Here is a 20,805-nt window from a genome sequence, read left to right as displayed (position 1 = left end):
GAGAGGCGCTGGGACGGGACGTGGGAAAGTGATCGCGCGTCACACCGGATGTCGCCGGCCCACTGTGCCGTTTCTAGGTCGCGGCCCGCCTGGAGTGGCACCTGGGCGAGCGGGTGGGAGCATGCGTGTCCGTGTCCCTCCGCGCCCTTTTGTGAATGGCGACTTGGCTGTCGTGGCCACCGGTGCGGGGTCGACTGCTGTCTCCATCCTAAGAGCGCCGAGCCGCCGCGGCAGCTCCAGGCGGCACCGTTGCCTTTGTTCTCATCTGCTGCCGTCCCGGCGGGTCCGGCTGCGTCTTGCGGCGTCCTCACGTTCCTACGAAGGGTCGTGAAGAGACGCACAAAGTTTCCGTTCGTTTGCGCAGCGCCGGCCTGGCGGTCCAGGGAGCGGGGCTTGAGAAGTCGTGTGAGGTCCTGTGCTATTTTCAGACCCTGGGGCAATGCTTGATGATTCCTAAAAGCTCTTTTGCGGTGTGAAAGGCACCAGTGCTTTGTATGAACCAAACGTAGTTTGAGCTCAGCTTAGGCGCTTGGTAAATTCAGGAAGTCCTTGACATGTTACAGACGTTTCGTTAATGATCACAGCTGCGTCGAGGTCGTTATTGCGACTGGTCTCATTATGTAGGTGAATCAATCACCAAAAGGAGAGAAGATGGCCAGAGTAATGTCGAAGTCTGAGTCAGGGATTCTAATTCGGCCCTCTGACTTCAAAGCCTGTGTGTGTTTGTCACCTAAAGTTACAAAAGGAGGTCAGGCTTGAAAAGTGCATGATGACTGGGGTCATAATGTTTGTACGAACTATCTGCAAAATGTACAAAGCTTGATTATTTGTGTTAGCTAATTGTTTAAGCGGCCAAGAATCATCTTTCTAGATAAAAGATCGTGGTCTTTCAAGTAAATTTGCATAGGAAAGAATCTGTGTGCCCTCTTAATTAATGGAATTATTTGCTCAGTACTGTCTACCTAAGATAATGTCCCACCTATTTGGTAGTATAGGTTTGTTGAGGTGTACTGTCCTTGAATGTAAACTCAACTGCCTGACCTCTTGTCCAATGTTAGTGGGCTGCCTACTCTTTTATTTTTATTCCCTCTTCTTGGGGGAGTGACTTCTAGTTGCAGTTCTTGTCAGAGAACAGAAGAATGCTGCCTGCTTTCCTGAAGACTCATTGTGTTAATTTCCATCTCTGTGACAAACAACCAAGGTAAACAACTTAAAACGTCGTTGCTTTGGTCTTGGAATGGTGCAGTACATCATGGTGGAGCTGTAGGGTGTGGGAGAGGTGGCCAACGTGGTCGTTCACCTCTGGGCAGCAGCAAAGCAGAGGAATTTTTTAGGTTTCCAGTTCCCCTTCCAGGTTAAACACTGGGGACCTAACTTCCCTCCACTAGACACCATTTGTTATATGTTCCACCATCTATTCATGGCCTAGCTGGCAACCAGTCCTTTCCCCAAGATTTCTGCCCCAGGACCCAGTTTCATGGAAGGCAGTTTTTCTGTGGATTTAGGGTGGTGTGGTGGTGGTTTCAGTTTCAGAAAGATCAAAGGTGTGCACAACCTAGATCCCGCACATGCACAGGGTTCCTGCTCCTCTAGACGGGGTCACTGATCTGATGGAAGGCTGAGCTCAGGTGCTGATATGAGCAAGGTGGAGCAGCTGTAAATGCAGGTGGACCTCAGCCCTCTGGTCTGCAGCACCTCTAGGGTGGGGCCTGGGAAGCCCTGCTTTCACACATGAGCCATTGGAGCATTGCATATCCAAACTATAGCATGTGCTATTATAATCTCTTTTTTTGAAAACCTTGTAAGACTTCTCATGGGAGTGGAATTTAGTTGCCTCCCTGTTATTGCCTCTGAAGATATAGTTTAGGCTTTTAGGGTTTGAAGAATGTTATTATCAAACGTTAGAACGCCAATGAATGATGTGTAATTAATATGGTGTCTTGGTTACTTTTCTGTTGTTGAAGCAAAATACCTGATGCCCAAAGTGAAGCAAGGAAAGGCTTATTTAGATTACAGTTTTTGGACGTTTCAGTCCATACTCAGCTGGATCCAAGGCAGGGTGGTGTGGCTGAGGGACAGCCTTTCATCGCAGCAGCAAGTCTGGAGAGGGAAATGGCAAAAAGGGGAAAGCTGGCCTCCTTCCCACCCTTTCATTGTATGCCCACTCCACCCCTGGGCAGGGCGGAACTCACACCACCAATCCCAGTGCTCAGGGCAGTGAACCAGTCACAAATGCTAGATTCAGCTGCTTGCTTGAGGGCAAGAAGCTTTGTGGGGGACACCAAGACACAAGCCATAACGTATGAGGACATGAAAAAGAATCTAGGGTCTCGTAATAAGTTTCCACTATCATAGTTCTTGATTCCCTGCTGCTTCCCTCCGATCTTTGCTTGTGTTTATTCTCTGAAGTTATAGTCCAGATAGAAAATGACCTTCTTTGTCTCAAGTAAAAAATACCTACCCACTTTGATAGTCCTCTCACTTCTTACTTATATTATTTCATAGTCTAGAAGACTGAAGTCCCATATATTGGATTCACCTTTTATGAAATAAGGTTAATGCCTTTTATGGTTTCCAATAGCAAGTGGATTAAGAATTCTCTACATTTATTTTAATTGACTTTATAATAGGAACTAAACTTTCATAAAATAAAACCGAGGGCATAGTCCAGTCGTTAAAATTCAAATGCCCAAGAAAGAAAAGCCATAAACCCAAGTAGCAGGATAAAGGAAACATTAGGTAGTAGTGGGAACAGGGTCAAACCTGAGGAAAATATCCAACGTAAAAGAATTAGAAGAAAAATAGTGCCAAAGCTGATTTACTTAATTTAGTGGAAAGGTTATGAATTTACTGCTTTGGGTGCAGCTATTCTGGTAACTTTATGTGTATTAAAGTCCATTAGAATGTATTTTTTGAGTATGGGTCAGTAGGCAGTAGATTTGGTACTGAAATAGAAATTATAGATTATTTTTACTACCCAGCATCTGAATTTCCTTCCTCTGTGTGTGTATATAGAAGGAAATACTCATTATGTTAAAGTTTCCTTTTTTAAAAGGCCTGCAGTTTCTGTTTCGTATCCCAGAGAACCTGATGCTCGGTACATAACTGAGGGTTGAACAGATTCTCCTGTCTTGCATTGGTGGTGAACCTATGGCACGCATGCCGAAGCTGGCTGTTTGTTATCTTTGAAAGCTCTAAAAGGTTTGCTGTTACTGGCCTAAGCATTTTTAATCTCAAAAGAATAAAACGAAGACTAAAACAGAGTTCAACTGAAGAATAAAATGAAGATTTAGGCACAGTTTAGCTGGAAGATAACATAAGTCCATTGGTGGTGAGCCAGTGGCAGGATCCATACCAACCTTAGTTTTAATCTTCATTGTTCTCTTGCTTTTTTGTTTCCGAATCTTGCTTGTCCAGGTTCTTAAAGATTCAACAAGTAGATTCCTTTTCTACTTAAGTTAGAGTTGGTGTTCTTTATAGCTAAGAAATCTATTCATGGGTTGAATGGGAGCCTCAAAATTCATGTATTGAAACCATAACACCTGTTACCTCAGAATGTGACCATGTTTACAGAGGGGGCATTTAAAGATATGATTCAGTGAGGCAGTTGGGGTGGGCTCTAATCTACTCTGATTGGTGTCCTTATAAGAGAAGAGCATTTGGGCACACAAAAGACACCAGGGATGTATGTGGACAAAGGAAGACAGACCAGATGAAGCCATACCTACTAGAAGATGGCCAGTTGTAAGCCATGGAGGGAAGAAACTAGACGGTGGTCTTAGACCTGTAGTCTCCAGAGCTATAAGAAAAGGAACTTCTGTCGTTTAAGCTATGCATTCTGGGGCACTGTGTTGTGATAGCCCCTTGTAAATTAAGGACCCATTTAAGCTACGAGTATTGCTACTATTGCAGAGGCAATACTACTAGTGTATCTAAAGACATTCTTGTCATCTTTGGCTATATTTACCTGGACAGACCAATTGCTGGTCCATTTCATTGGTTGAAGTGGTACATATTGGGATGTATTTTGATTTAAATACCGAATGCTTCAAATTGCTTCTGAAATCCTTTAAAAAATCCGTTCTTTCCAAAATAAGCTTTCACAGAAGACTGCCAGTGTTTCCATGCAGCATATAAAATCTCTTTTAACTTGTCAGTTTGAATTTCAATACTATAACCTTCACTTCAACCTATACTGACAGACAATTTTCTTAAGTGGCTGCCTTACCTGTTTCTCTTTGAAATATTTCTTGGTGCCATTATGATAATAGTTATTATGGCATTTGTCAAGGAATCAAGATGTCCCATTTCCAAATATTGTTTTGCTTCACTGAAGCTAAAACCATTTTCTGTGGTTCTCATCAGTCACGTCATTTCCCTAGTAATAGCTTTTCACGGTTTCCCATGTCCCTGTGAATTTAGTACAAGGGACTCTACACTTTACCCACCACTGCCAGATTTTTGTTTTCCATTATTTGAGTTTCTAGTGTCCAGTTAAGGTCCACAGACCACTCACTACTCTTCTCATGCCCTATACCTTTTCCTAGTCTTTTGTATATAACACCAAATGAAAAAATGAAAACTAATCTCTGTCTTCTGTCCAGGCACCTTCATTAGAAGCTTTGGTAAACAATTTCATCCTCCTTTAATATCCAAACCCAGTGTAGTCTTAATTATTCTGCCTGTTAGTTTTTTTTTTTTTTTTTTTTTTTTTTTTTTTTCCTGTACTGGGCATTTTCTTTTGAGACAGGCTCATTATGTTGTCTGCACTGACCTGGAACCCATGTCCCTTCTGCCGTGGCCTTTCAAGTATTGACGTTACCAGCAGATTCTCTCTCTCCCAGCTGACGACTTATTATTATTTTGTTATTGTGCTGGGAATAAAACTCAGGATCTCATACATGCTAGACAAGGAATCTATCCCTGAGCAGCTATATCCTTACCCCTGCTTAAGAATTTTTCAAATTGTCTTCTTTCTACTTTATTTTGGGGCCTCTTCTCTTGCTGAGACTCTTACAATGGCTCTTGCTCTGTCTTTCCAATTTCTTCACAGGGCCTTACTCTGAAAGTAACTTCTATAATGTAAGTTTGATGATGTCATTGTGTCAGTCTTCTTTGAAGTCTTTCCATGTACCTATACAGATTTTTATTTTACACTGAGTACACTTTTTATGTTGCACTGATAATTATTCCATAGATTAAAATAGCATCACTTTTTCTCGTAATATGCATGTCTTTTCTACACATTTTAGAATTCAAAATCTAAACATTATAAACATTTTTCTTTCTGATGAGATTGTAAATTGTCTTGATGATTATATCTTACCCTTATTGTCCCATAAAACCTGGTATATCTTTATAAGTAAAGTAATTGCTTAATAAACATATTTCCATGCTTCTCATATAGAAGAGTTCACTGGGATAATCTGCTAAGTGGAATGATGTCTATGATTCCTGATTCATATGAAAATCATAGTATTTCAATTTTAAGCTTTCCTTTTTGTTCTTAAAACTTGTGTGCTAGAATTATTCAGCTAGAAGATCACCAAAATAAATACAAATAGCAATGAATAAAACATTTCATGCCACTGAAAATCTTTTGCATTCATTCATTGGTTTGGGGGATATTTATGTAGCTCATTAAATATGTGTAAACGTTTATGTAGACATTAAGGGTGTTACTCTTTGGTGAAATTATCAATCATTTATTTATATTAAGACAAGATTTATTCCCATTTACAGATGGGAAAACAAATTTGGAGGTCAAGTGATCTTGCTCCTATTCTCAGTCAGCAAATGACTCAGCTACAGGTGGAACTGAAAACTTCTGACCACAGTAACTTAGCATCTACTATCCCTTCCTTCCTTAGTGTGGAGGAAGACCAGAGCTGCTTCTCCAAACAGGTGTGTGATGGGAAGTTGTTTTCTGAGACAGGGTTTCGCTATGCAGTTACAACTGGCTCTGGGCTCGCTGTGTAGCCTAGGGTTGTAACCCCAGACTCACGGTGGTCCTCCTGCCTCAGCCTTCCAAGTGCCAGGATTAGAAGCATGTGCCACCATGCCCCACAGGAGGGTTTTGTCTCATTCTTCTAACAAATATTCACCAGGTCCTAGTGTTGTGCAGAAGTCTGCTGTAAGCTCATGGTGGAGCCTGGGAGTGTCTTGGACAGAAACAGGGTCCCAGTCTCTGGCAGTTGCTCCTGGAGTATGCTCAGCTCTTAAGACTTGTGCTGCCCAGCCGCGTGCTTCTATATGGGGGAGTCAGCAGTAGGGCCTACTGGGGCCGCACAGAGCTTTCCTCATTCCAGGAGCAGGAAGACCGGTTGCTGCCTAGTAGAGGAGGAGGAAGGAGCTGGGTAACCTAGAACCGTGTAAACCAAGGTGAGAATTCTGGGTTTTGCTCTGAAAGCAAAGAAAAACCTTTGAAGGGAATAACATGGTCTGTTTCACATAGTTAAAGGATAAGGTGGCTATGTACAAAAGCGGTTTAATCAGGCAGCAAGGAAACGGCACCTACCAAGCAGGGAGGCCACCACCAGGAAGGTAGCAGGCGCGGCGGCGGGCTCAGCCTATCACCGGAAGTGTGAGCACGGGGATTTCTGAGGTGTGGATGAGGTGGTGGCAGTCATGGGATGGAGGGGTCACGGGAAGGGAGCAGTTAAGGACCACTTTCTTTAAGACTCGCTTGCTCTAACCTTTATACACTGGGGGCAACCGCGGAGGCCCTGGTTTTGCATGAGACACCAAGACTTGGATTTTTGGCATATATTTTTTTTTCTTACTCTTTACTTTTCCCTTTTTCATTTTCTTTTTGAGACAGGGTCTCACTTTCAGGTAGGCCTTGAGTTCACTTTGTAACCAAGGCTGGTCTCAAACTTGCAACAATGCTCCTGCCTCAGGCTCCCTAGTGCAGGCACTATAGGCGTGAGCCACCATGCCTGGTTCTGTTTTTTGATACGGGGTCTCACTATGCAGTTCTCGTTGGCCTTGGACTCACTTTATTGCCCAAGCTGGTCTGGAATTTGCACTAATCCTCCAGCTTCAGCTTCCTGAGTGCTGAGATTGCAGGTGTGCATCACCTCACTGCCTGACAGATTTTTGACAAATGTATTTTTTAGCCTCAAGTTGTCCTACAGTCCTCATCCCCTGGCCTCCCCTATCCAAGCAGTCACTAAATAACAAAATTCAAACTTCTGAAGACCTAGTCCTGTATTAAATCTACCCCTTCGGCTTTGTACCCAATGCTGTCATCCTGACTCCATCCCCACTTGACTTTTAGCAGTTGAATAGTCTACTGCAATAGTTACAAAAACCACTGAACAGACACGTCTCTGGTGGCAGAGACCACGAGCTCTTCGTTTATCTTCCTCATCTAGGGCTGAGCTGGCTGCAGTGCAGACCCTCACATGAGTGACATGCTGAAAGGAGGGCTCTTGAAACAGGGTGCAGCCCCCAGAAAGAGAGGAGCTGGCCACACAGTGCTATGGCTCCCTCCCATGGGGTGAAGCTGAGTAAGACAAGAAATGTGTGACCGAGTCCTGGATCCCTTGCCCTCCCAAGGAACATGCTTCTGTATTGCTAGTCTGGTTTCACATGGTACCATTTGATCCCCACTTGTAGCTGGTAATTAATAACATTGGCAAACTTCCACTTCATTCACAGTACCAGGACCTTCTACTTGCTTGACTGGATCTCGGGAGGCCATGGAGAGCACTGCTGTCCATGTTACAGAGAAGGGAACTGAAACTCCAAAGGAAATCCCTTCCGTGTTCCTTTTGATGGATTTTAGGGGCCTGCTGAAGACGCGCTCCCCCTGACCTCACTGTCCAGCTCCAAAGCCTGAAGGTTTCCCCCATTTCAGCCTGCAAAACTGCCACCCTGCTCTGGGGCATTCCTAGGTTTCACCTCTATGTTTACAAACTTCTTGGGGTGGCAGGGTGTGTGGCTAGGGGGTCCCAGCTGTCGATACCCTCTGTACCACTGTTCTTGGTGCTGTGTAGAGATGGATTCCAACCTCGAGAACCAGGAGAGAACCAACTTGGTCCTCAGTCCAGGAGGAGGCAGAACCAATAAAGAATAAGAAATACATTAAGTAGGCAAGAATGCTCTCAGTGGACAAAGACCAGAGGGGTCCCAGTAAGAAAATCAAGTCAGGGACTCCTTTTGGAAGGTTTCCATATGGGAAGCACCTGGGAAGAATGGTGACTGGAGTGAACACAGGTGGCAGGTCCCTGTCTGAGCCGGTCACCTCTTTGGGGCTCCCAGCTTTGCAGGGCTTCCTGTTCAGGTCCAGCTGTGTCTGCTGCCTCTGGCGAGTGCTGTTTCTGGAGGTGTGCTTTGGGGTGCTTGCATCTCCGCCACCACCCTGGCTGTTGAGTGGCACCATTGGTCCCCACAGAAGCCCAGAAAGCCACCCTTGGCATTCTAGACCACGTCAAGAAGCAGCCCCAGGGTCACTGGGAACCTGCTCAAGGCTCTTCTCCCTGTTACTGTGCCAATGTTATAGAGACAACTGGTGATGCCACTGGTCAAGACTAACACATGGGTGTCAAGAGGTGGCACTGCATGGTACTTGTCCCTTGGGAGTGGCATGTCCTCAGCAAGCAGGGGAATCAGCTGCTGCTTGTATTCCCCATCAGCATCCCACAGTTTCCACACGCTGTCCTCGGATACCTGATGCCATTGTCCGGCAGTTGCTGTAGTAGGTAGGGGAGTGGACAGGTGCAGAGAAGCCCCTCAGTTCAGAGGCTTGCACAAGCTTCTAGACATCCTTCTTCCCAAAGCAGACATCCCAGACCTTCACTTTTGGGGTGAAGCCACAAGCTTGCTGCAAGGGCATGTGGCAGCATAAGTGTTGTTCATCCACTTGGTGTAACTGCCAGACTGCACCTGTTTGTCAGACTCCCTGTGGCAACAGTCGTGTCCTTGTACGTTGTCATGATAAACTTCCCCGTGTCAGCAACACCACCGCCAGTACTTTTTAGGGAAGTTCTCTGGGGTGACTGCAAAAGTGAGGCTTACTCATCATGAAGATGTGGACTGTGATCCATCGGCCAGCCAGACAAGGAAGGCTGTGCCAGCAGGATTGAGGCACATGAGGAGGTGATGTCCAGCTGCAGATTGGCCACCACGTGGTGGTTCTCTGACTGCAGGAAGTCCACAGTGCTCCAGATGAGGACAGTGCGACCACCTACACAGGTGGCCAGGTCTTCACCTTGCTGCCAAAGTCCATGCAGGTTATGTCTCTGCTGTGGCTCTCAGTGCTGCTGCCCGAGGCTGTCAGTGGGCTTGTGTTGCTGGGGTTTCTCCTTTTGAATCTGCTGATGCTGTTTCTGCTTCTTGGACCCCAACTTCTTCCCCTCTCCTCTTCCCCCATCCACTGCTGTGCTACAGCTGTCATGGCCATCAGGGCCAGCAGCCTGACTGGTGGGGACAGCCCCTTCCTCTCTTTTACCTGTGGGAGCACCATGGTGTCCGAGCCACTCTGTATCAGTGTATTTTTATTCTCCAGATAGCACTGTAACTTGCAAATGTTTGCCACTTGGACACATCTCAGAGTCACTGTGTTCACGGATTGAATACCATGACAACTGTGCTGCTGGATTGAGGACCAGTTATCCCTGAATCCCAAAATCTTTATTAAGGTGCTAAATACTATTAAGGTGAATGCTTGTTTTTTCCCTTGTATTAGGGTTTAAAAGATTATTTTCGAGTCATAAATATGTGTGTCAACTTTTTTTCCCTTGTTCTTATAGAGTTTTTTTTTTTAAATTTTATTTAAGGAGAAAAAGAAAAAGAAAAGCAGAGAAAGGGTACAAGCTATACAGATTTACAGAAAGCAATAAACAGGAAATCACTAGTTAATGGATTACATTTTGTCATCTTAGAAATAATTGTTCAAGTTACAAAATTAAAGCTTATAAAGTGGACATTCCAACAGTGAGACTGCAAACAGTTCTGTTCAATGATCCAACAAAACTCAGTAATATCATTATCTATCTTATACACTTAAATATACATGCAGTTATATTGTTTAGAGCACTTTCTTTTCCTCTCTTTTGTACAAGGACAATTACACATTTTGGGTTTTGTTACTCCCACAGTTCTTATTACTGTTTTGGAAGAGAGTAGAACCAAATGTGACATAATAGAACAGTCAAATCAAAAAAGTGGACGTAATAGATAATGTAAAAGCATAATACTAGGTGATCAACAATGGTTACTATAATGCCTCCCGCTATCTCTAATAGAATTGCCTGTATCATTAGTTATAATAAAATTTGAACAAAACAGTAAAGAACAAAACCAACAAAACCAAAACATTGGAGACATTATAGGTCTTCAAAAGTAGATAATAGTCAACCAGAATGGGCGTCCTAATAAATCCCACTATCTTCACAACTGTTGCCTAAACTTTCGAACCTGGTACTATCAAGCAAAACAGAATGGAGGAACATCAGTCAAAACAAGATGGTGAGAGCAATACAGGGCTTTAAATTAAGATAATGGAAAGTCAAAGTGGGTTACTATAATATATCCTGCTATTTTTAAATTTATTTTTCCCTTAATTAAAAGGATAAAAAAGTAAATAATAAAATGGAGATTGAGATAAAAGAGGGCATAACAGCAAATCAGCGCAGATCAAAACATAACCATTTAAGCAAAATAGTGTTTCACCACAAGATAATCCCGACATAAAAGTAGTTACCATATTGTCTCTTTCCTTGAAATCTTTGAGTATAACTTTGTATACTATAGCATCAAATATATCAAAACAATGTAAAACCATTTAAGAGAATGACAGTATTACAGGGTATTTAGAATTGACTAGCAGAAAATGAACAATGGTTTCTGTATAATCTCCTTGTCTATAAAAGGTTTTGCTTATACTATCATATATAATAAAATCCAATAAGATACCACCTGTTTAGACCAATGGAGACAGAAGAACAAAAGCTTGATGAGACTTCAAAACAAGATGATACTAAATCAGTACTACCTCTTAAGAGGTCATTTTCTTCAAAATAGCTGCTCCTATCATCCAATCTTCTCTGCCTCATTTCTGTTGAGCTCTTTTTCTGTCATTAGTTGTCAGTTTGTCTTCTTCATTTTGTTTTCTGCTCCATTCATTGTGGCCTCTCTGCTGCTACTTCTGGATTCTTTGTATTTTTCTTTTTTAGAATATCTTGCAATATTCTCTGTAGAGTTGAATTGGTGTTTGCATATTCCCCTAGTTCCTCTTTATCCTGGAAGCACCTTGTTTTTCCATCAATTTCCAGGGATAGTTGTGCAGGATATATCAATCTTGGCTGGAGATTATTATCTTTCAAAGCTTGAATTATTTCCGCCCCCCCCCACGCTCTTCGTGATTTGATGGTTTGTGCCGAGAAGTCTGCTGTAATTCTGATGGGTGTTCCCTTGTAAGTGATCTGTTTCTTGTCTCTGACGGCTTATAGTATTCTGTTCTTGTATTGAATTTCTGGAATTTTAATTATTATATGCCTGGGTGTTGCTCTGTTTGGGTTGTAGGTGGCTGGGGTCCTGTATGCTTCATACAACTGAGTATCTTTACCTTTTGCTAAATTAGGAAAATTCTCCTGGATTATTTCTGTGAGTAGCTTTTGTAGTTCATTTGTTTGTGTCCCTACTTCTTCTTTTATGTTCTTAATTCTTAAGTTATAGACCCTCTTATCATTTTCTAGTCTTTGTATTATTGCTGTTTGTTTCTTTGTCATTTTTAAGAAGTTTTTCATTTCATGCTCCCATATTACAAATCTGCCCTCCAGTTCAGATAATCTGTCCTTAGTTTCTTTCAAGCTGTTATGCCAGTTTTCGATAGACTTTTTAGTTTCTTGGTAATCTCTTTGAACCTGCTTCATGTATTCTATGCTTTCTCTATTTTCTCCATTAAACAATTCTCCCCTCTTTTTCTGTTCTTCCATTCCACCATCTGTTTTTTCTTGGGTGGTGCTTAGCATTTCTCTAACTATTCTGCTTATGTCTCGCTTCAGGTCATTAATAACTTCATTCCTAAACTTGTCTATGAGGCTCTCCAGATAGAGCTTTATGTCTATTGGTGCTGTGTCTGCTGTTGCCTCTTTCTCAGGATTGGGGGCCGAGGACCCTTTCTTGTTGCTGCCTCTTCCCATATTCTTTGTTCCTTATATACGCAAGCGTTTATAGGAGGCCCAACTTCCTTCCCTGTCAGCCACAGTCTGATTGAATTGTGCCGGCTAGGTGTTCCCGCCCACTGCAGCACACCAGGTAGTTACAGACCAGACAGCCTATGCGGGGCCCACCCCTCCAGGTCACCTTCAGGAGCTGGGACCTGGGCTGTGCTAGCCTACTGGGTCTTGGCCAGCAGCGTCACGTGGGCTAGGCACTGCTCACCAATCCCACTTGAGACGGGTATTGGTGACTGAAGTCACTGCAGCGCCCTGTTCCTGCAAGTCTGCCTGGTCCCAGAATGTCCTCTGTTGGAGTCTCTTAGACTGTGGAAGAGTCCCAGTTTTCCCTCACTCACCAGAGGTGGATGCACGGCTCCCCGCCCATCCTGCTCTCAACTCCGTTCACCGATTCCCATTCTCAGAGCTTCCGTGCGTCTCTCTCCCTGCCGAGCCAATGCAGACATAGCCGCGGTGGCGGGAATCCCAAATCGCGGCTTCCAATGGCGTGGGCTCCAGCTTCCACGCTGAGGCTTTATCTGTTCCTGTTATAGCACCAGGATTGCATTCCCAGTTGGTTTCTCTCAGCCCAGTTCGTTCTTGGGTCACTGGGGCATATCTTCTCTTGCTTATGCTTCCTTACTCAGTACCATTCCTGAATTCTAAGCTGGGTCTTTCAGAGAGCCTCCATAGCTGCTGCTATCTGTCTGCCATGTTCTCCTGGAAGTCCTTATAGAGTTGACTTTAGGCAAATTGCTGAACATTAAGCTTTAGTCTCCTTTGCATAAGACAGAAATACTTACAGTGTTCCCAGCTCATGAGGATCCTGGGAGAATGAGATGGTATCATGCATGTGAATCTTTCCTTAGAGTACCTGGTGCATGTAACCACATCATTAATTTAATTTGATGCTATTATAGAATTCAGGTCCCAGTGTAAGGAACACAAGAATCCAGTGTTTACTCATTAATTTCTAAGCCAGTTTGCATCAGTAAATATTAAGAATGTAAAATCAGGAGATTGGGTGACTAGAGGTGGGCATTGAGGGGATGAAGTCAGCGTGGGCATGTGTCCAGCGTGGGCAGGTGACCAGTGATAGTGCTGGGCAGCTTTTGTGGGTGATGTGTGGAGTAGGTGGGTGAGGATGAGAGTAACAGCTCCAGTTTTGTCTCTTGGATTTTGGAGGCTGATGAACATAAGGATAGTTCACTATGAGACTCAAGAGAAAGTTTGGACTATATGGTTGTTAGTGGGAGCAGATTGAGCAAAGAAACAAAGAAACAGAGCAAAAAAAGAAAGAATGAATGCATTGAGGAATAATGTGTAAAAGACAAGGGGCCATTCAGGAGGAAGGTGAGGAAGAGTGCTTAGGGAGAAGAACCTTTTAGTTCAGGTGATGTTCACAAAATTTGAACATTTTCTTCTTGGATTGCCTTTAAAAAGGTGGCTACTTGTTTAGAACTGGGGTAAATCATACTGGGCATTCCATTTCAGACCCTGAGATTTGAAACAAGTGGATATTTCAAACTACAATGACCTATACATGATGCATACATGGATATTACCAGCTCATGAGAAACCTGCAATTCTGAGGTGCCCCCGTTACTGTGACAAGGGTGTTGTATTCAGGGCTGGGCTGTCCTTGCTGGACTTGTGGGCTCTGTTCTTCCTCCGGGTCTCCATAGCCCTTGCTCGTTTTTGTGCTCCAGGTCCCAGCTCAAAGTCCAGTTTCTCCAAATAGCTTCCTCTGTCCACTGTGTCCAAAAAGCCTCTACCCTTCAGCCCAGTTCATTCTGATCTCGTCGCCCTTCTGATTTCTTTAGACACCTTTTGTAATCTGTAATTACTTTGTGTTTTTGTAATTACTTTGTGTTTATTTCTTACTTGCATCCTCTCTCTTAAAGGGGTTCTATAAACATGTGTTTAAAAATGAAAAGTAGTTGAGAACTAGGGTAAGAGTTGAGAATTCTTTCCCTGTTTGCTTTGTAGAATATTTAGTTTTGGTATTTTTTCTTATCTACTCAAAAGAAATTAATAAAGCTTCCATGCCAAGATGTTATGAGCACTCAGCTCCATCTGGATAATTTTTCCAGAAATAATGGGAATTTGTAGTCATCACTAAATGGCCAGATTTCAAATAGGCTGAAATTAATTGCCTCCTACTTCGGAGGATAAAGATCTCCGAGTAGATGTTCAGACACATTTGTAGGCTTCTTTTCTTCCTGTTTGCCTGATGACGCCTCAATGGCTTTTATGAAATGCAGATTTCCAATAGCGTTTTGGCAATTGTTTCCACACAGTAGGCAATGTGGGAAAGGTATAAATGTTGGTGAAATATTTACTGGTGCTTTTGGTTTGAAAGGTACTTTGCTCTATTTAATGGTGCTGGTTGACAACAAAATAGTGTATCAGAAAAAATATTTAAAATTTTACAATAGGTACAAGGGGATGATCAAAAAGAAGGGGTGTTGAAATAAAAATATTGTATTTTTTAGAATAAAAGATATATTGCTATTAACCCCCCTCAAAGAGTCCCTTTCACTTTGAACACATCTCTCCCATCATGTTTTCCACCTTCTGAGGCAGGTCTGGAAGTCCTCTTTTATCAGTCTTTTTGGCTATGCTGTGTGGCTGCTTCAATGTCCTGAATCTCTTCAAAACATTCACCTTTGATGGTCATTTTTGTTTTGGGAACCACAAGTCACATGGTGCCGAATCCTTGGATGAGGACGCTGCAGTGATTTATGAGCCTGCGTTTCCACTGTGTGGGACCTGGCAACAGCTTTCATCCCATTTTTGATCACACCTGGTAAAGACACACCTGAAAAAGACTTCTGAGCTGCTTCAGAAAGTGACAAGAATGAGGGAATAAGTGTGTTCAAAGCCAACAGGAGTATTTTGAAGGATAGAAATGGTAATACATCATTTACTGTAATAAATTACAAAAAAGATTAAAAATATTTACCAGTGTTTCTTGATCACTTCGTGTAGGTCTCCTCCTTCAATAGCTTATCTTGGGATTCCTGGAGGGATGAACGGCATCAGCAGAAATCAAATTTTCAGTTTTGAAGAACAGGAAACATAGTCTGACAACTTTATTCGTGGTCTTATGAGAACCTGAAGATACTGTATTTGATTTTGAAGCAGTTTTAAAAACATTCATGACACAGGATGGGGATATAGCTCAGTAGCACAAGTACCTACCTTACAAGTCAGGTTGTGAGTTTGATTCCTAGTTCTAAAACAAATAAAATAAAATTAAAAAACAAAAATTCATTACATATAAGTGGCAAAGACAACATCGATGTATGCAGGATGTGGAATCACAGCAGGGGAATGACTTCTCACTGAGGGACTTGTAGAGAACTTCTCAGAAAGGGTGGCATCTGAATGCTGGGGGCATTCTAGACAGAGGAAAGAGTGTGTGCAAATACATGGACACATGTATGAAAGGAAAGACATTTTTAGGGAATGTTCATGTTTGGTGGAGACATACTGATAATGGCAAGAGATGAAGCTAGGAATATACTAGAGTCAGATTTTAAAGGGTATGGTATATAATTTTAAAGAGCATGGGTTTTATACTGAGATTACTAATGAACCATGTAACATTTTCATTGCGATATAGGATCTCAAAATTATGAATTTTAAGGAGCATGAGTTTTATACTGAGTTTACCAGTGAATCACTCAACATTTTTATTGTGATATTAGATCTCAAAATTATGTTTCAGCAAAGGTAAATCTTACAAAAGGTAAATTACAATGGAGAGAGATGAGACACAGAGAAATCAATTATGCTACTGTAGTAGACTTAGAGATGAGTAACAACAACTGTATACGGGCAGGGGTGATGGAGAGGAGGAGATAACTGGAGAGTTACTAGGAAGTATAAATAGCAGGGATAACTCTGGATCAGAGGACATGAGGGGTGACAAGGAGAGGCAGGAATTAAGAATGCTTTTGTATTTGGTGACCAGATTAAAAAGACACTGAGAACAAGTGGGGGTGAGGAAGACAATTTAATTTTGGATGTGCTGGGTTAACTTTTTAGGTGGAGATGTAGGACACAATTGAAAATACAAACATGAGTTGAGAAATAATTTTAGATTCATTTGCAGTGTAGGTGGGGCTTGAGATGATGGGAGTAGCTGAAATCACTTCAGGACAGTGAATAAAGTGAGGATGCTAATGGGGCCGGAAGACTCATAATGAAAACAACTTTCAGGAAATGAAATGTAAATATCTGTGATAACATCAAACATGTCTATAAATTAATCTCTAAGAGGTGGAGCCTTTGAGTACTGCTAAGAAAGATATGTTAATTGGTGTTTTAAATGTATTCAATAGTATTTTTCCTATATTTTGGGGAAAAGAGTTTTTTTTAAAGAAATATGTCCATGTCTAATAAAGGAAATGTGTCTCTTTCCATTGCTACATTGAAGCCTACCGATGAGGGCGAAGGGAATGTTGATTCTCCACTGAATGCATTAGAAGTACAAGATTCTAATTGTGCAACCTCCCAGCTCCTACTTATTACAAAAGATGAATGGCTTATGAATTAGTTTATTACTTGCCTTCCATGCCAGCTTTTCTCTTCATCAATTATAATAAATTTGCAAGTAAATTGGAAGACTTGTGATATATTAACTCAAATGTCAAGCATGATCAAGACTAAAATACACCCACAAATGGGATCCCTCAGCAAATGGTCTTAGGCCCCCACTATGAAACACCTTAGCACACACAAATGTGAAAAGCCATCACTTAAAAAATGGTAATGTAAAGGCTGCAAACCTTATTTTGCTGCTTGGATCAAGCTGTTAACTTCCTAGGGAAATGCAACAGATTTTCCAAATGGAATAAATTTTAGATTTAAAAAAAATCACAACAATTTTCCTAACATATGCCAATGTAATAAAATTCATGTTTCACTCCATATGTCACGGCTGAAAACCAACACACATTTTGTTATTTTAATAGAAAGTACGTTTTAAAATTGTAAAATGAAAAAAAAATAGATGTAGTGACCATATTGTAATAGCCCTTCTTGGATAGCAAAAGATTACACAGTCACTTAAATGTTTCTAAGCATTTCTACACAGCTTACTGAATATGAGCTTACAATGTATCTAATTTTGAAGGTACAGCTATGCTAATTTCTAAGCTTCAAAGAAGAAAACTGAAGTTTGTATTTATTGCCCAGTGTCACCTACTATTCAGAAAAGCCAAGACCTCCTTTTTCTTTTACTTTAAATTTCAGGCATGTAAGTCATTCAGTAGCCTACATCTTTCTTGTGTTTGGCTTTCACTTCATCCAATATTTATGGACTTTCTTCTTGATACAGTTTTTGTTGACCTTAGTGAAGTTACTTTGTTAAAAACTGTGACCAAATTATAACTGTTCACATTTCATTTTGCAGTTTCAAATTTATAAGTTATATATATCTGTTCATAAAACTTATTTTTAAAAAAAAAATCCTAGTGTAAATAACTTAGTAGCCAATTTTTCTGATTGCAGATACTAAATATTAAAAAAATCACTTTTACTATGTAGAAACTTCACTATTTTACCAAGTATATTAAGGAGTACTCTTCCTTTTTAATTAAAGGGATACACATCTTTATCACATGATTTAAACATTATCTGCTGCCACAAGCTTATTCCAATACAGTAAACTGATCCTTCTTCCCTGAGTTCTGTGATAGACACTTCATGACCCCCTATTTCTTCATCTTATCTGTCAAACACCGTCTTTCCTTTTCATCTGCATGGAAGCTCAGGCTTTGGTTTCTTTATATGCTTTTTTCCTTTTTCTGCAGATACCCTGTGCCGTCTCCTGGCTCTTTATCTGACGACTGCAGGTACAGTGCACAGACTGCGGTGCAGCTGCTCCAGCGGAAGCAATGTCCCTTGCCAGATTCTTGACGTGCTAAGACTTTAGGATGTGGCTCAAACGGCAGTTACTTAAACTCTGTAAGTCAGGCTTTTTAACAGTCCTGCGTACTATTTCTTCTCTCCATTAGATGTTATGTACCATATAATGACCTATTTATCTTCCTCTTCGGACTGATTTCCTCCAAGTGTAGGAGCCCCAGGTTCTCAGCGGATCTGCTTCTTTGCACCTCGTCCATCCTTCCTCTTGGAAATCTGGGGCTGGTTAATTGGGTGTGCAACTGCCTTCACAGGGGTGGCAGTGCTGTGGACTCATCTGAAGGCTCAACAGGGGAAGATTGACTCCCACACGCACCCCAGAGACTGTTGGTAGGATTCTGGTCCTCATGGACGGCTGGGCTGAGCGCTCCAATTTCTCACAGGCTCTGGGGTGCAGGCCTGCTTTGGTTGATTTGGGAGGGGCCTCTCCATTGGGAAGTTCCAGTGTGGTCACTGATTCTGTCACCTAGAGCAAGTAAGAGGGAAAGAAAAGGCAAGCAAGTTGGACACCAGTAGTGCTCTTTTTTTATAGCACAGTCTTGGAAGTGACAGCCTGTCATTTTGTCACATTCTATTTGTATAAAGGCAAGGCAGTAAATCCTTGAAGAAGAGAGAAGCTCACAAGGACACGGATACCGCGACAGGGACCCTGGGTCACTGAGGGTCGTCTTAGACAGTGCCTGCCCTGCAGTCTGTAATGATTAATAGTACGTTTCACAGGCTGGTATGTGGACTGCCTCACACTCTCTTGTATGAGAGAAGGATGCATTTTTTGTTTTTATACATCAGTTTAGATTAAAAATTATAAAGGTTTAGTATGTTGCTTTGCCTTGTGTCTGACACTGTGTATAACACAGGATTCCAGATACTGCAGTAGAAATAGGAGAGAGAGAGATACTAACAAGGCAAGGGTTAGAAATTTTATACATACATTTATTGGGATTTTTTTTCTCATTCCTGTCTATCTCAATTTTAAAACTAAAAAACGTTTTACAAATGCTCCATGCATAGGCAAAATTCAGTAAATCTTAGTTATATTACTGTTAGCATTATTTTTATTACTTCCCACCCGTTCGACATGACTTACGTTTTTTCCTATTAGATCAATCAACCTTGAACTGGAGAGGTTGATTTCAGCTACTTCTACCCTATTTTCCCAGCAATAAGTGATCTTTTCAGAATTCTGTCTTTCTTTGCTTTTCTTTCCTGGGGGTGCGTGGGTAACTGGGAATTGAACTCAGGACCTCATGCTTGCTAGGCAGGTGCTGTGCCACTGAGCTAAGTCCCTGGCCCTCTCTTACAGAATTCTGTATGACAAGATGGGGCATTTACAAAGGTCTTTTGCTTCATATTCATAGACAATGCTCGTCTCAAGGAAAAGCATTCATGTAATTATTTGACATGGGAGCTCAATTAGCTCTGTTTCTCTTGTGAAATAGAATCCTCACTTGAAATTATGATACATGAACTATAGTTATTCAGACTTAAGTAGTTGGCAAACATTTTCTTGAAAAAGAGCTAAGTGAGATTATCACTTCATGGAAAACTGCTGATGTTATTCATTGCCAATGATAAAATGCAATCTTTCAAGCAAAATTTGCAGGTTTGGAAAACTTGTATTTGCTGCCATGAGCTTCACAGCTGTGTGAAGACTAACTTTCCCATAGATTCAAGTGGTGATATTAATAAACATGATTTTAAAATCATTTTTAAATAAGCATTTGGAAGATCTGCATGACTTGTTGAGCTGATATGCTTAAAAAGAGAAATGCATGAGATTATAAAATTATGCATGGGTCAAAAACTTGTTCAAAGTGAAAAGTGAGTTGTTGGATTTTAATGTAACAGGATGAAAATTTATTGATGTAGTTTCAGATTATACATTACAATTAATCTTTAAAAAATCACAATTTGTTATTTTGATTTATTGTCAAAAATTATGCTTTTCAATTACCTGACAAGATTTTAAAATATACTTTTCTAACATTTTCCAACCATGTTCAACAAAAATAACATTGTACAAAATAACTTTTTGTTTCTTGAGGCAGAGTCTCATTGTGTTTCCTAGGGTGTCTGAGATCTCATGGGCTCAAGTGATCCTCTTGCCTCAGCCTCTCTCAGTAGCTGGGAGTACAGGCATGTACCACCTTTCCAGGCTAAAAATAGCATAGTCTGAATGTAAGCATGGATGGGATTATCGTGTAATTTCTTTGTTAAAACAGACATTAAAGAGATTTGAAACAAATACAGAGTTGGGCTATTCCTTTCATTGATGTTTTTGTTCTAAGAAGTATTTTCCACAAAAATATGGTGTTCGTGTTAATATGTAATAGTTTGTTAGTATTATTATGAAGTAAATAAATGACAAAAGAAGCAATATATTTATAATGTAGTAAATATTGAGAATGTAAACATCATAAATAAAAACTTTTTGACATCTCAATACTCTACCGGGGATCAAACTCATAACAGTGTACTTGCAAGGCAGGCACTTATGCTACTGAGCTAAACCCCCAGCTCCAATCCTAATACTTTTTAAAGTGTCAAGAGAGCATGAGACCAGACCTGAGAGTGGCTACTACTGCAGATGACAGCTGCAAGGCAAGATCTGATGGGGACTTGGGTGACCTCAGTTCCACAGGCTAAGTTTCTATCTGTCTCAGAGAGGTGAAACGACAACAAATCTAAACAACAGAAATACTCAAGC

At 41.4% G+C, this 20,805-nt stretch overlaps 1 long non-coding RNA gene across 2 annotated transcripts; it reads left to right on the top strand.

Moving 5' to 3' along the window:
- The first annotated feature begins 6 nt into the window (after positions 1-6).
- LOC111754118 (uncharacterized) lies at positions 7-20,343 on the top strand. 2 transcript variants are annotated; one of them, XR_002788819.2, is made up of 3 exons: positions 35-1,201; positions 17,987-18,140; positions 18,254-20,343. It is a non-coding gene; the product is annotated as an uncharacterized LOC111754118 (long non-coding RNA). The 2 variants fall into 2 exon arrangements; XR_010050917.1 differs by having other exon boundaries at positions 7-1,201; positions 17,987-20,343.
- Positions 20,344-20,805: the final 462 nt, after the last annotated feature.

The sequence above is a fragment of the Cavia porcellus genome, unplaced genomic scaffold, assembly GCF_034190915.1.
Source record: "Cavia porcellus strain 051 isolate PalLab524CR breed Dunkin Hartley unplaced genomic scaffold, mCavPor4.1 scaffold_12, whole genome shotgun sequence".
NCBI lineage: Eukaryota > Metazoa > Chordata > Mammalia > Rodentia > Caviidae > Cavia > Cavia porcellus.
Note: the sequence above shows the minus strand (reverse complement) of the source record. Positions and strands in the feature narration are given on the sequence as shown.